Here is a 14072-nt window from a genome sequence, read left to right on the forward strand (position 1 = left end):
TACATAGAGACTGTCTCAATGAAGAATTGAACATTTACTATGGAGTATCTGTAGATGTTGCTATAACATTTGGGAAACACTAACAAAGCAAGTTTTTTGATTTGTTTTTTTTTTTTTTTTTCCTCATGAAACCTGTATTGTATATAAAGACAAAATTTTAAAAACGGAAGCTTGTTAGAAAGTGTATTTCTGGGGAAACTGGCAAGATGGTTCAGTGGGGGGGAAAATCTTTTGTTGCAGAGCCTGATCTTGGTTCAGTCCCTGAAACCCACATGATAACAGAGCCCCATTCCTACATGCGTGTACTTCCCCCATCACAAAATACTTTCAAAAGGGTACCAGTCATACACATGGTACATATGCATGCAAAACATGCATAAAGATACGTTGTAGACTATGTCCAGAAATCTTTTTAGATGTCATTTTAAGGGAACTGGGCTTCGTGGTACACACCTTAAATCACAACTCTGAGGAAGCAGAGACAGGTGTATTTCTGTGCGTTAGAGAGTGACCTGTGCTACATAGTAAGTTCTAGACCTGCCAAGGTTACACAATGAGACCCTGTCTCAAAACTAAAATTAAAAAAAGGTATTTTATATTTGAATAATAACCTGTCTACTGGGCCAAATAGATTAGGCAGGGGTTTAATTCAATGCTGCTTTATTTTTAATTACGTATACACATTTCTTTGACTCTTTTTGTCTTGCTATGGACCCCTGGCTGACCCTGAACTTGCAGTGATCTGTCTGCCTCTGGTAGAACTACAGTTATGTGCTCCCATACCCAACTTTGTCTTAGATTTTGATTGGTCAAAGTTGATTCCGAGGAAATATATGTACAACTGGACTTGATGCCAGTATTGACTATCTGATTATACTGACAGTTACTGAATCAAATGAGAGTATCCAAAACCACTTTAAAAGGCTTAGTTAATTAGTTAGTTATAGGGAGCTATTTTGTGCTTAGATTCCATTGATTTCTTTCCTTCTTTCTTTTGTTTGTTTGTTTGTTTGTTTTTTGTTTTGTTTTTCAAGACAGGGTTTCTCTGTGTAACTCTGGCTGTCCTGGAACTCACTCTGTAGACCAGGCTGGCCTCAAACTCAGAAATCCATCTGCCTCTGCCTCCCAAGTGCTGGGATCAAAGGCATGTGCCACCACGTCCGACCTTTCTTTTGTTAACATGTACGTCTGAATGCACACACGTGAGCATGTGGAGATCAGAGGGCAACTTTTCACCATCTATTCTCTCTACCCACCATGGTTTCAGGGATCACGCAGGCTGTCAGGATTATACAGCAGGCGCTTCTCCAGCTTCAAGAAGACCCGATGCTTCTGGCTTCCAAGGGTACCTCGACTGTCATGAGCACACATGCACGTGCAGTCACCTGCACACACACACACACACAGAGAGAGAGAGAGAGAGAGAGAGAGAGAGAGAGAGAATCCAGGCAGTGGTGGCGCACACCTTTAATCCCAGCACTTGGGAGGCAGAGGCAGGTGGATTTCTGAGTTCGAGGCCAGCCTGGTCTACAAAGTAAGTTCCAGGACAGCCAGGGCTATACAGAGAAACCCTGTCTCGAAAAACCAAAATAAATAAATAAATAAACATTGACTTATATTCCTATCATCCTCATTTTGATATAAAAGAGATAGGTAATAAATTTGGGTGAACATTTCAAACTTATTCATGATAGTTGATGGGCTAGCTAAAGAAGTCAGGATTTAGTTACTGAGATTTTTAATATAATGTGAATGAGTGGTCAAATAATTTGCATTTTATAGACCTTTACCTAAAGTATTAGAAAATCTTGTGTTTCTCCACCATTCAAATCTCAGATTACAAGATAAAATACAAAAGGACTATAATTTAAGCCAACTGTGATGCTGCGGACCTGCAGCCTTTCCTGCACCAGAGTGGCAAAGGCAGGAAAATTAACTGAGACACCATAAAGTCTACAAAAGTCTTTTTTTTTTTTTTAAAGATTTATTTATTGATTATATGTAAATACACTGTAGCTGTCTTCAGACACTCCAGAAGAGGGCGCCAGATCTCGTTACGGATGGTTGTGAGCCACCATGTGGTTGCTGGGATTTGAACTCTGAACCTTCGGAAGAGCAGTCGGGTGCTCTTACCCACTGAGCCATCTCACCAGCCCCAAAAGTCTTTTTTTTTTTAAAGATTTATTTTATTTATTATATGTAAGCACACTGTAGCTGTCCTCAGACACTCCAGAAGAGGGCGCCAGATCTTGTTGCAGATGGTTGTGAGCCACCATGTGGTTGCTGGGATTTGAACTCTGGACCTTCAGAAGAGCAGTCGGGTGCTCTTACCCACTGAGCCATCTCACCAGCCTCAGTCTACAAAAGTCTTATCTCAAAGGGAGCAACAAAACAAATCAGAAGAGGAGGAAAAGGGGGAGAACCGGGAAAAGATAGAAATTTACATATAACTTTATTTTCACGTCAGATGTGGCTGTGTGCCTTTCATTCCAGCATCATAGAGGGAGAAGTAGGTGATCTGTGAGTTCAAGGTTAGTCTGGTCTATACAATAAGTTCTAAGCTAGCCAGGGATATATGTGAGACCCTGTCTCAAAAATTTTTTTTTCTGTAATTCAACTTTATTTTCTATAATGTTAATTAACTTCTTTCATTAAACCCACAAAGATTGATTGATTGTTCGATTGATTGACTGATTGATTGGCTTTTTTGAGACAGGGTTTCTCTGTATAGCCCTAGCTGTCCTGGAACTCACCCTGTAGACCAGACAGACCTGCCTCTGCCTCCCAAGTGCTGAGATTAAAGGCGTGTGCCACCACTGTACAGCCCACAAAGATTTATAATATCACTCTGATTTTAGATCTCTTAAATCAGAGAGTAAAGTGAAAATTAAAAATTACAGGCTTGTTCAATAACACACTGGGACCTCCAGTCAACTGTCTGAGAAGTCCATTGTTCAGCTTTGTCCCAAATCTAAATCCATCATGCTTGTTCCTGCTCAGTTGGCCCCCAAAGTTCTCAAAACCATTTCTGAAACATGCTCAGAGCACAAAATAATGGGAGTGATACTGTTCTGTCCAGCTTCTGAAGTTGACCTTGGAAGATTGTTGGCTCCATTGTTTTTGTCCTGTCAAATCAAAACAGGGATAGACTGATGTGGGACACAGCGATTTACAAAATTAAGTATGCAAGAGCAGACAGGCAAAATGGCTGAATAGGAAAAGATGCCTTCTGACAAACCAGAGGACCTGTGTTCAATCTCTCTGGGACCTCCATGGTAGAAGGAGAGAGCCAACTCCCCAATAAGTTGTCTTTGGACTTTCATATGTGCTCTCTGGCACGGGAACACCCCTCCACATATATACACATATTCATGCATGCACACACACATACATATATGCATATAAATGTTAAATTGTTTACTAAATATCCAAGAGCATGTGAAAAGTAAATTGTATTATCTGTGATACATTTGGCTGCAAGAAGCAGAGAGTAACTATTACACCAAAGAAAGGGAAAAGATTACCCTGAGAATTCACAGTAGGCCTTATGAAATCGAGGGAAAAACAGATCAAGGTTTCGATGCTGTGTACTCTAGGAAAGTGAGGGAGCCTCAACCACTGTAGAAGGCTCAATAGTACTGGCTGCCTCAGGACAGAAAACACAGGGTGCTCACACTCAGAGATGTACTTCCTGTTCCCAGGTCCCAGAGTGGCAATGGCACACAGTTCCATATTCCGTAGCAGAGCAATTACCCCTCACACAGAACGGGTGACACTCTGGGCTTGATCACGAACCATTTTGACTAACCTAAATGTACCCAGTTTTATCTTAGCCTAACAAGGCAGTTTTGTTTCAAAGCACAAAACAAATAATAGAAAGAACAAAACGTCAGTAAAACTATCTCATGGAGATAGTCACAGAAAACCTAAATGAAGACACTGGACATTTCAAAAAATCCTGATACTTTCATTGGCTTGGAACATTGCAATGGATAATTAACAGAACGTTTGTGGTCCTTAAGAATATTATGGAGCAGGAACTGATGTCGGTGGTATATACCTTTAATTCCAGCACTTGGGAGGTAAAGGTAGTCATATCTCTTCATTGCAAGGCTAGCCTGGTCTACAAAGTAAGTTCTAGGATAGCCAGGGCTACACACAGAAACCCTGTCTTCACAAAATAATAATAATAGTGATAATAATAATAGTAATAATAATAATAATAATAATAGTACTGTGCCATGAGAGTTGATTAGTAGTGCCAGTCAACCAGACATGATGGTACAGTCTGTTATCTTGACACACAGGAAGAAGCCCAAGGCAAGCTGGAGGACCTCAAGCTGGAGACCATTGTGTGCTGCAGTTAACACCACACACACAACACAGCATAACACAAAAGACAACTCAGGATCCCAAATACACTCGTAGATTCATTTATGACATTTTTACTTTATTTTCTTTGGAGAATCTCATGTATCCCAGGCTGTCCTGAAACTTGTTAGGAAGCCAAGGATGGCCTTGAACTTCTGCTCTTCCTGCCTCCACCTCCGGAGTACTGGGGTTGTAGGTGTGCACATCACACCAGGTTTTAAATGGTATTTGGGATCAAACCCGGGCCTTTATTCATGCTAAGCAAGTGTTCAACTAACTGAGCTTCTTTCAGCCATTACTTTAGAAAATTTTAATAAGTATAAGTTCATGATATTAAATATCTTTCATCTTTTAAACTTCCTTTTGTGTTTTTTTCCTTTTGTGTTTTTTTCCTTTTGTGTTTTTTTTTTAAGTGGCAAATTAAAAGTAGGCCAAATAGACTCAATCTCTCTCTATCTCTGTCTCTCTGTCTCTGTCTCTCTCTCTCTCTGTCTCTCTCTCTCTCTTTTCTCTCTGACACAGAATCTTGCTAACTAGGCTGACTCTGAACATGAAAATTTCCTGCTTCAGCTTTCTACCACATAGGCATGAGACCACTGTACCAGTTGAAAAGATTAAGTCTTTAAGCCCAGCAGAGCCAGTTTCCCACCATCATTAGAAACAGTTTTCTGTTCCTAAAGCTGGACACCAATGTATAAAAGGTCAAGTCGTGAAAAATGCATACATTCAAATCCACAGCTTCACTCTAGAGGGCATGGATGTTCACATCCAGAGAAGATGCCAGAATGAAAAAGGCAAGTTTTCACTTCTCCATCAAGTAGACTCTCCCTCCCTCCCTCCCCCCCCCCCCTCTCTGTTTTTTTTCTTTTTTCAAGACAGGGTTTCTCTGTGTAGCCCTGGCTGTCCTGGAACTCACTTTGGAGACCAGACTGGCCTTGAACTCAGAAACCCACCTGCTTCTGCCTCCCAAGTGTTGGGATTAAAGGTGTGCACCACCACTGCCTGGCTTTTTTTTTTTTTTTTTTTTTTTTTTTTGGTAAGTAGACTATTTCTGATGCCAACTAAACTGTCACCCTTTCCCTCATCCCTCCTGTGTCTCCACGTTCCTTCCTTCTGCTCTGTCTTTGTGAGGACCACGATTAAAATCAGTGTGTATGTGTTGTGACTCTGTTGTAGTGTTTGGTCCCCTTTGCCCACAAAAGCCTGCCATTGATGAGAACAAAGACACATAAATGTCGCTAGGGAAGAAACTAAATGACCTTCTCTGGCTTTATCTACAATGAAATCTTTACACTTCTCTCTCCATTTCAGTTACTCACTCTCAGTCCTTATCTCTCAGTGCTTATTAGCACCTTGTCTCCAGATCGACAAGCATGCTGTACTAAACACATGGGCTCTGGGCTTTAAGACTTTCCTGTCTCCAACTCCTGGTCCCTGGCAGGTTTCACTTTGTACTCAATCACTCCTTAGACTATCAAGCCCTGGCAGGATCCCTGCAGGGATGTGTTACCCATCAGCTCTCAATCAATTCACTCTCAGATTCCTGAGCTATGTGGCTCTGCAATTAACTAAGGGTCATTATAATGGCTTCTTACAATTGTCAATTTTTTTCTTAGTTTGTTTCTCGAGATATGAAATGTTAAAAATGAAAAAGAAAAGAAAAAGAAGAATACAGAGTGGATACTTCACAGTATAGCACCTTGTTTCCTCCTTGGTTTGTATCAAGATTTTTAGAGCAACAGCTCTAAACTTTAACTACATCCAACTTTAGCTCCATCATGCTATAGGTAAAGATCAGGCAGCTTAGGAGCAAGAGAGAGTTCAGCAGTTCCTGCAGGTGGACTCCCAGTACTTATATCAGGCAGCCCACAGCCACCCATAACCCTCTGTCTGTGAGGTATGATACCCACTTCTGGTCTCTGTGGACACAGAGGGGTGTGTGTGTGTGTGTGTATGTGTGTGTATGAGTGTGTGTGTGTGTGTGTGTGTGTATGTATGTGGAGATACATATGTGTGTGTGCATGAGTGTGTGTGTGTATGTGTGTGGAGATGATGTATATATGTGTATGTATATGTGTGTATGAGAGTGTGTGTGTGTGTGTGTGTGTATGAATGTGGAGATGATGTACATATGTGTGTATGTCAGTTCGTGCGTGTATGTGTGTAGAGATGTTCATATGTGTGTGTATGTGTGTGGATATATATATATGTGTGTGTATGTGTATGTGTTTATCTTTGAGTATATATATATACATATATATATACATAACTTATGAGAATATATATAACATACTAAACATAAACATAGACACATAATCACACATACACACTCACACATAATTTTTGAGAACAAGAATGCCACATGATTGTAGATGCAGTTGTCCTCTTTGTAGCTCAGGGAACATGAGAAAAGCTCTAAGAGGCCCAGGCTTCTCCAGTTGGACCGATACTGAGTGGAACAGTTTACATCTCAGTACGAACTGAACAGGATATTACTTCCCATCAACAGAAGAATTTTTTTCAAGAAAGGCTAAGCTAACTCTATGGCAAGGGTTACTTTCTAGTATAAATGATTTACATTAGAATCATCTCCCACTGTGATGTTGAGGTAAATAGGACAGAGCTAGGGCAGCACACTTAAGTAGAAAACACAGCAGAAGAAAGACATGATCATACAAACAATTACATCTGTTTCATTAAAAAAAAAGAAAATAAAGTTAGCCAGGCTTGGTGATACACGCCTTTATTCCCAGTACTTGGGAGGCAGAGCCAAGTGGACTTCTGTGATTTGGGGCCAGCCATCCCTATATACAGAGAGAAAGACCCTATCTCAAAACAAACAAATAAATACAAAATAAGATCTTTACTTTTATTTTATGTGTATGTGTGTGTGTGACCATGTTCACCGTGTGCTCACAACATTTGAGTGCCCACAACAGAGGCTAGAATAGTGCTGGATGCCCAGAATTCCAGGAGTTTTGTAAGCTTCATTGTGTGTGGTGGGAACAGAACCCAGCTTCTCTGTGAGAACAGCTCTCACTCTTTTTTAAATTAATTATTTTATTTATTTATTTATTTATTTATATGAATGTGAGTACACTGTCGCTGTCTTCAGACGCACCAGAACCGGGCATTGGATTCCATTGCAGATGGTTGTGAGCCACCATGTGGTTGCTGGGAATTGAACTCAGGACCTCTGGAAGAGCAGTCAGTGCTCTTAAACCACTTGAGCCATCTCTCCAGCTCCCCCAGCTCGCATTCCTTTTTTGTTGTTGTTTTTTGGCTTTTTTTGGCCTGGCTAGCTCTCCCTCTTAATTGCTGAGTAATCTCTTCAGCTTCTATATTTCTTGTTCATAAAAATATTGCTTCAAGCTTAAGCACGGTGGCACACATCTTTAGTCCCAGCACTCTGGAGGCAGAGGCAATTGGATCTCTGAGTTCCAGGCCAGCCTGGTCTACAGAGTGAGTTCGAGGACAGCCAGGAATGCACAGAGGAAACCTGTTTGTCTCAAACAAAACAAGACAAAAGCTGTTGCTGCTGCTGATAAAAATGATAATTATTAATAATTAATAATGTTGATTTGTATAAATATTAATTAAAATATTCAATCCTGTTAGTAAATAATCCTGCTTCAAATGGTTTGTTTTGTCAGCTACCCGTGGGTTTTATTTCTGTAACAGTATTTACTTCTGTCAACTGTTTTTACAGGAGGCTGTGGTTTTCATGGTCCCCTGGACTCTTTGTGAATGCATTGAGATTCCCTTGTTTACTGGCGGCTGTATTTCTGGGTTTAGCATTCTGGGCTTGCTGTCAGCCTCATTTTTGTTATGCCCTAACATGACCTTCTTCTCCAGCCAAGTTAATTGGCAGATAGGACCCAGCACATGACTTGCTAGTTCCTCTCCTTGGGGCTTAGAAAGGCCATTCTCTAAACCTGGAATGCCTTCTCCACACTTTGCCAATGTGTCCTCCGCCACTGCTTGGCCTGTGCTGACCAGAGCTTCCTTTTTTACCGGGAGCCTTCCCCTTGTCTTCTGCTCTGCCCCTTCCCATCCCCTCACCACTGAAGCTCTGCCTAGCTTCTCACTGTGGGTCTTGAGTTTCCTAAGCTACCTCTGAGTGACTGTTGACTCTGCAGAGCCCAGAGCCAATCAATCCCTGGTTTCTTTGTTGTTGCAGCCGAATTTCCCTGCATGGTGGCTCTCTGTGTGGCCTTTAAGAGCAGTTTCAAACATTATCACCTCTGCAAGTCATAATTTAGTAATTTTATTTAAAAAGACATTGGGAACTTATAAACCAGAAAAATAACAAAAATATGGGCTAAACTAATACATGCCATATATGGAAGTGCTATGTAGTAACCTGAAATCTTATAGACAAAGGACAAGCAGAAGATCCTACACACATGTGTGACTTACACACACACGTGCACGTGTGACTTACACACACACATACTTGCATACACACACACATCAGTCAGTGGTAAAATGTGTACATAATAGCCACCGGCCTTAGGTTTAATTCTTAGCAACATAGAATTTTAAACTATCACACCACATATCACAGAACAGTACATAAACATTCATTTTAACCCTAAGAAATATCTAATAGGCACAACTATTTGATCCAACCTAAATGGTGCTATAGTCCTAACCTTTTGCTGTAAACTTTCTGTATTATACAAATGAGTACATAGTAGTTGAGCGGGCATGGTGTCGGGCTTTCTGTGTATACTTGATGCACCTATGTCTGTTCCTACTTCCTGTCTCCAGGAACTGCTGACGCATCCATTCCGCACAGGGCATTAGAGGTGGGCTCTGGTGCCAGATGATGAGTCCCTTTTGATAGTGTGGTTTTTAGTTCTGGATATTGAATCCAGGACCCTTTGCATACAAGGCAAGTGTTATTATCACGAGGCTTGCTGAACTCTGTGCACATAGCGGTGTGTTTCAGCAGCTCTGCAGTGGACCTGAGACTTCCTCTCTTCAATAAGATCTCAGGTCCTGCCTCTGCACTGTGATCACCAGAGTTCTGTAACAGTAACTATGGAGAATGTTTATTTAAAAAAAGAAAAAGAGCCAGGCATGGTGGCACACGCCTTTAATCCCAGCACTTGGGAGGCAGAGGCAGGCGGATTTCTGAGTTTGAGGCCAGCCTGGTCTACAAAGTGAGTTCCAGGACAGCCAGGGCTATACAGAGAAACCCTGTCTCGAAAAAGAAAAAAACAAAAAACAAAAAAAAAAAAAAGGAAAGAAAGAAAAAGCCACTTGCAGCGCTATCATGTCCTGAAGGTTAGGCCTGTATAGAACAAGTTAATCCACATCATTTGGCTTCTTCTGCTTGTGTTAGCTCTGTACTATTCTCTTCTTCCAATGTGCTCCTTGCTGTGTGCAGTTTCTCATCTCCTACAGCATTTATGCAAAACAGGATCTCTGGTCCTCTAAAACAGGACCTCTCCCCTCATTCCTTCCTGGCTAAGAGCAAGAGAGAAAGCTGTATACTCATTCGAAGCCGCTTTGCTTTGATGTGGTTACAACTGTTTCAGTTGTCATAAAGCTGATGAGCAAGCTTGGGATTGGGAGACCCTGTGTGTCGTTGGGCTGAAGAAGTGTTTGGTTCCTCGGTCCTTTTGGTCTCCCACCACATAGTATTGACATACCATCCCTACTGCTTACATACTTTGAAACGATCAGAAACAGTACAGCTAAGCTCGTCTTCTTGCTCTGCTTTCAACGTGCGCTGGACAACGCTGGTCTGAGATCCAGCCATCAGCAGCAAGACAAATTCCACTAGCACACAAGTGTCCCAGCAGCAGCTGGGAAGGCACTGGTGGCTTCCAGGCTGATACAGTGTATTTTTGTCTGGAGTCACATAGTTCCTGCCTTTAAATATCCAGGTTGCACTTTGAAAGGACAGTCGGAATGCTAGGTCATTGGAAATCCTGGAGCTGGAGTGTGGCTCAGTAGTTGACAGGTTTGCCTGGCTGAGAGGCTTGTGTGAGACCCTGAATCCAATTCTGTAAAATTCCAATTGTTACATAAAACAATCGCTGAGACTACTAATTTTTAGCTTTTCTTGCATCAAGGTTGAAATGAAGAACAACATAATGTATTCCTTGTTGATGGGCCCCAGCTTTGGCAGGCTTACATAGCTGGTGCTTTCTACAGTACCATGTGGCTATATTTAGCCACTTGTTCTCTTCGAGGCCCTTGAAGTAATTTCCTTTGGCTCTACTGGCCTGAGAGGAAAAAAAGAGCTCTATTAACATGAATGAGAAATGACTGGGACAGGGTTTTTGGAAGGCAACAGGATTTCTGAGGTTTAAGTTTTCCTGAATTACTGGAATCTATCTATCTATCTATCTATCTATCTATCTATCTATCTATCTATCTATCTATCATCTATCTATCTATCTATCTATCATCTATCTATCTATCTATCTATCTATCTATCTATCTACCATCTATCTACCTATCTAATGTGAATTTGTGTATGCCCTGCATGTATGCCTGTTTGAAGGAGTCAGATTGGCTGGAACTTGAGTTACAAATAGTTGAGAGCTGCTGTGTGGGTTCTGGGAATAAAACCCTGGTCCTATGGAAGAACAGCCAGTGTTCTTAACCCCTGAGCCATCTCTCCAGTCTTTTACCAGCAGCAGACTAAGACGATGCTTCTTCACCAGCCAGTGCTGTGTGTGAGGCTCTTCTTCAAGATCAGAGTTCTTGCTAGTATAATGCCAGGCAGTTGTTTCTCACGTCATTCCTATCTGAACCGGATCTGTGGCTCATGGCTAGTGTTCTATACAGATTGATCATCCCTAATCCAAGATACTTGGGTCAGAGCTGTTTTAAACTGTGGACTTTTAATTATTTATAGAAGTATTATTGTGTGTGAAGCCTGTGTACATAATGGTGTGCTGGTGTGAATGTGGCGCTTAGAGGAAAACTCCATGAAGTTGATTCTCTTCCCCTTTACATGGGTCCTGGGAATTGAACTCAGGTCTTCAGGCTTGTGAAGCAAGAACTTTCTCCTTTGAGCTCTCTCACCAGCTCCAAATTTAAAAAAACAAATCTTTATATATACTTATGAGATACCATAGCAATGGGATTTAGTCTTGATACAACATGTTTTCTGTATGATAACATTTCTCAACCTGTGAGTTACAACCCCTGTAGATCACAACCTCTTCATAGAGGTCACCTAAGACCATTGAAAAGCATAGATATTTATATTATGATTCATAACACTTATGAAGTAGCAATAAAAATAATTTTATGGCCGGGCGGTGGTGGCACACGCCTTTAATCCCAGCACTCGGGAGGCAGAGGCAGGCGGATTTCTGAGTTCGAGGCCAGCCTGGTCTACAGAGTGAGTTCTAGGACAGCCAGGGCTATACAGAGAAACCCTGTCTCGAAAAACCAAAAAGAAATTAATAATAATAATAATAATTTTATGGTTGGGAGGTCACCACAACATGAAAGGTTAAAGGGTCAAAGAAAGATAGAGAGGTTGAGAACTACTTCTGTATGGGGTTTGCATTTATTTATTTATTTATTTATTTATTTATTTATTTATTATGTAATTTAGCATTTCTGTGGGTGAATTCAAGGATTAAAGAACCTTAGGTAAGAACTATACCATTGAGCCATACCTCAACCCTAACATGCACATCTGTGATAACAGGTTAATCAGGTGTTAAACAGGTGTGTGTGTGTGTTGGCATGTGTGTGTGTGTATGTGTGTGTGTGTGTGTGTGTGTGTGTGTGTGTGTGTATGTGTGTATGATTGTAGAAAACAGGCCAGGGCTTTTGGAATGCTAAATCAGTGATCTATTACTAAGCTGTCATGTAGCCCCAGTGATCTTATGTTTTGATTGTGACCTAGTTCATCGGGTCAGGTGTAGAATTTCTACCTTTGATATGATGTAAGAGAGTGCCCAAAATGTTCAGGATCTGGAGCGTTTCAAAATTCCAAGGTTTGGATTCAAGATACCTTTGCTATTAGGTCAACAGTGTCGGCTCTGTGACATCATTTTGCAAAAGTGTAAGGTCTGGGAACCATTGATTGCTCTCATTCCTCTCCTGTCCTCTCACAACAGTCACTGACTGAAAGTCTATAACCCAAGATGTGCTCAAGTAAGTGGCAGTCCAGAGTCACATCGTGCTGTACTGAAAGGCCACCAAGTCAGCAAGAGGGTGGTGCTCTGTTTAATCCCAGCACTAGGGAGGCAGAACACATTTCTGAGTTTGAGATCAGCCTAGTCTACAGAGGGAGACTACACAGAGAAACCAGGGATACACAGAGAACCCCTGTTTTGAAAAGCTAAAAGTGACAGAGGGGTGGGAAGAAGGAAGGAAGCAAGGAAGGAAGGGAGGGAGGGAGGGAGGGAGGGAAGAAAAGCAAAGGAAAGAAAGGAAAGAAAGAAAGTCAGAAAGAAAGGCCAGCAAACCTTTTCTCTTCTTTGCAAAAGTTCTCAGATGCAAAGAATTGGAGTGTTTATTTTGAGCTCATTTATTTACTTCACTAGCCACAGCCACACAGCAGATATCATTTGAAACCCACTCAGAGAATACTTTTTTTTTAAATCTACCTAGTTTTGCATAGTTTTTCAATACATTTTATATTTGCATTGCAGTCTGCCAATGCTAGCCTCACTCTGCCTAAGGAGCCTGAAGCATAGACATGAAAACGGATGAAGTTCCCACAACCAGTAAGTGACCAGGCCAGGCTTAGCTTTCAAGTTTATCTGACAGGAAAGGCCAGCACAGAGAGAAGTGCATTTTCAAAATAAGATGTAATTATCAAGTATATTTTGTAGTTTCATTATTCTCTGAGATATTACACATACAAATATCCTCAATGTGTATTCTTATGGTGAGCAATGTTTTTGATCTTACATTTAAGCTAAAATGTGGCCCAAACACAAGGCATTCTCCCGAGATGATGTTGCCCGCTGACAACCACAGGAATGACTTTGCCCAGCATCCTGCCACTTCTGTTGTAGGGAAGAGGACAAGAGCACAGGCCTGCGTGTGCTCCAGAGCAGAACGCAGGAGGGAGGTAAAGAGGAGGCTCTTGGTGTTGGGCTACAGGCCAAGTGCAAAATGAGAAGCCACAGCTGCTGAGGGCCCAGCAGAGGAGCGACGGGTCCTCTCCACACTGCCCTTCCTCCTCCCTCTCTGACCTTGACTCATTTGCTCCACTTTGCTTCCGAAGTCAAGCCCTCTCAAGTCAAGTGTGTCACTTCCCAGAATAGGTAAATCTTCCTAAACCCCTCTGAGAAAAAACGTGAAATTAAGAAACTTTAGTCAAAAGATGCTACAGATTTTTTTCCCCCAAGACAGACAGGTAGGTTTTTTCTCTATCATTGAAGATTTTATTAAAAAGAATAGTGTGGAGCAGGGCAGTGGTAGCATAAGCCCTCAGGAGGCAGAGGCAGGGGGGATCTCTGAGTTCGAGGCCAGCCTGCTGGTCTACAGAGCAAATTCGAGGAAAGAAAGAAAGAGAGAGAGCAGGCAAGTAGTTCAGGTGAAATTTAATTCAAATTCATTTATTTATTTTTCATTTAGATACAAGGTCTTGCTCTGTTATCCAGGTCAACCTTGAACTCCTGGATGCAAATGATTCTCCTGCCTCAGACTCCCAAGTAGCTGAGACACATTATGAAACTTGATTCAATCTTTTTTTTTAAATGATCAGA

Source organism: Mus caroli, unplaced genomic scaffold (assembly GCF_978045245.1).
Source record: "Mus caroli unplaced genomic scaffold, Mus_caroli_1 scaffold_3, whole genome shotgun sequence".
Lineage (NCBI taxonomy): Eukaryota > Metazoa > Chordata > Mammalia > Rodentia > Muridae > Mus > Mus caroli.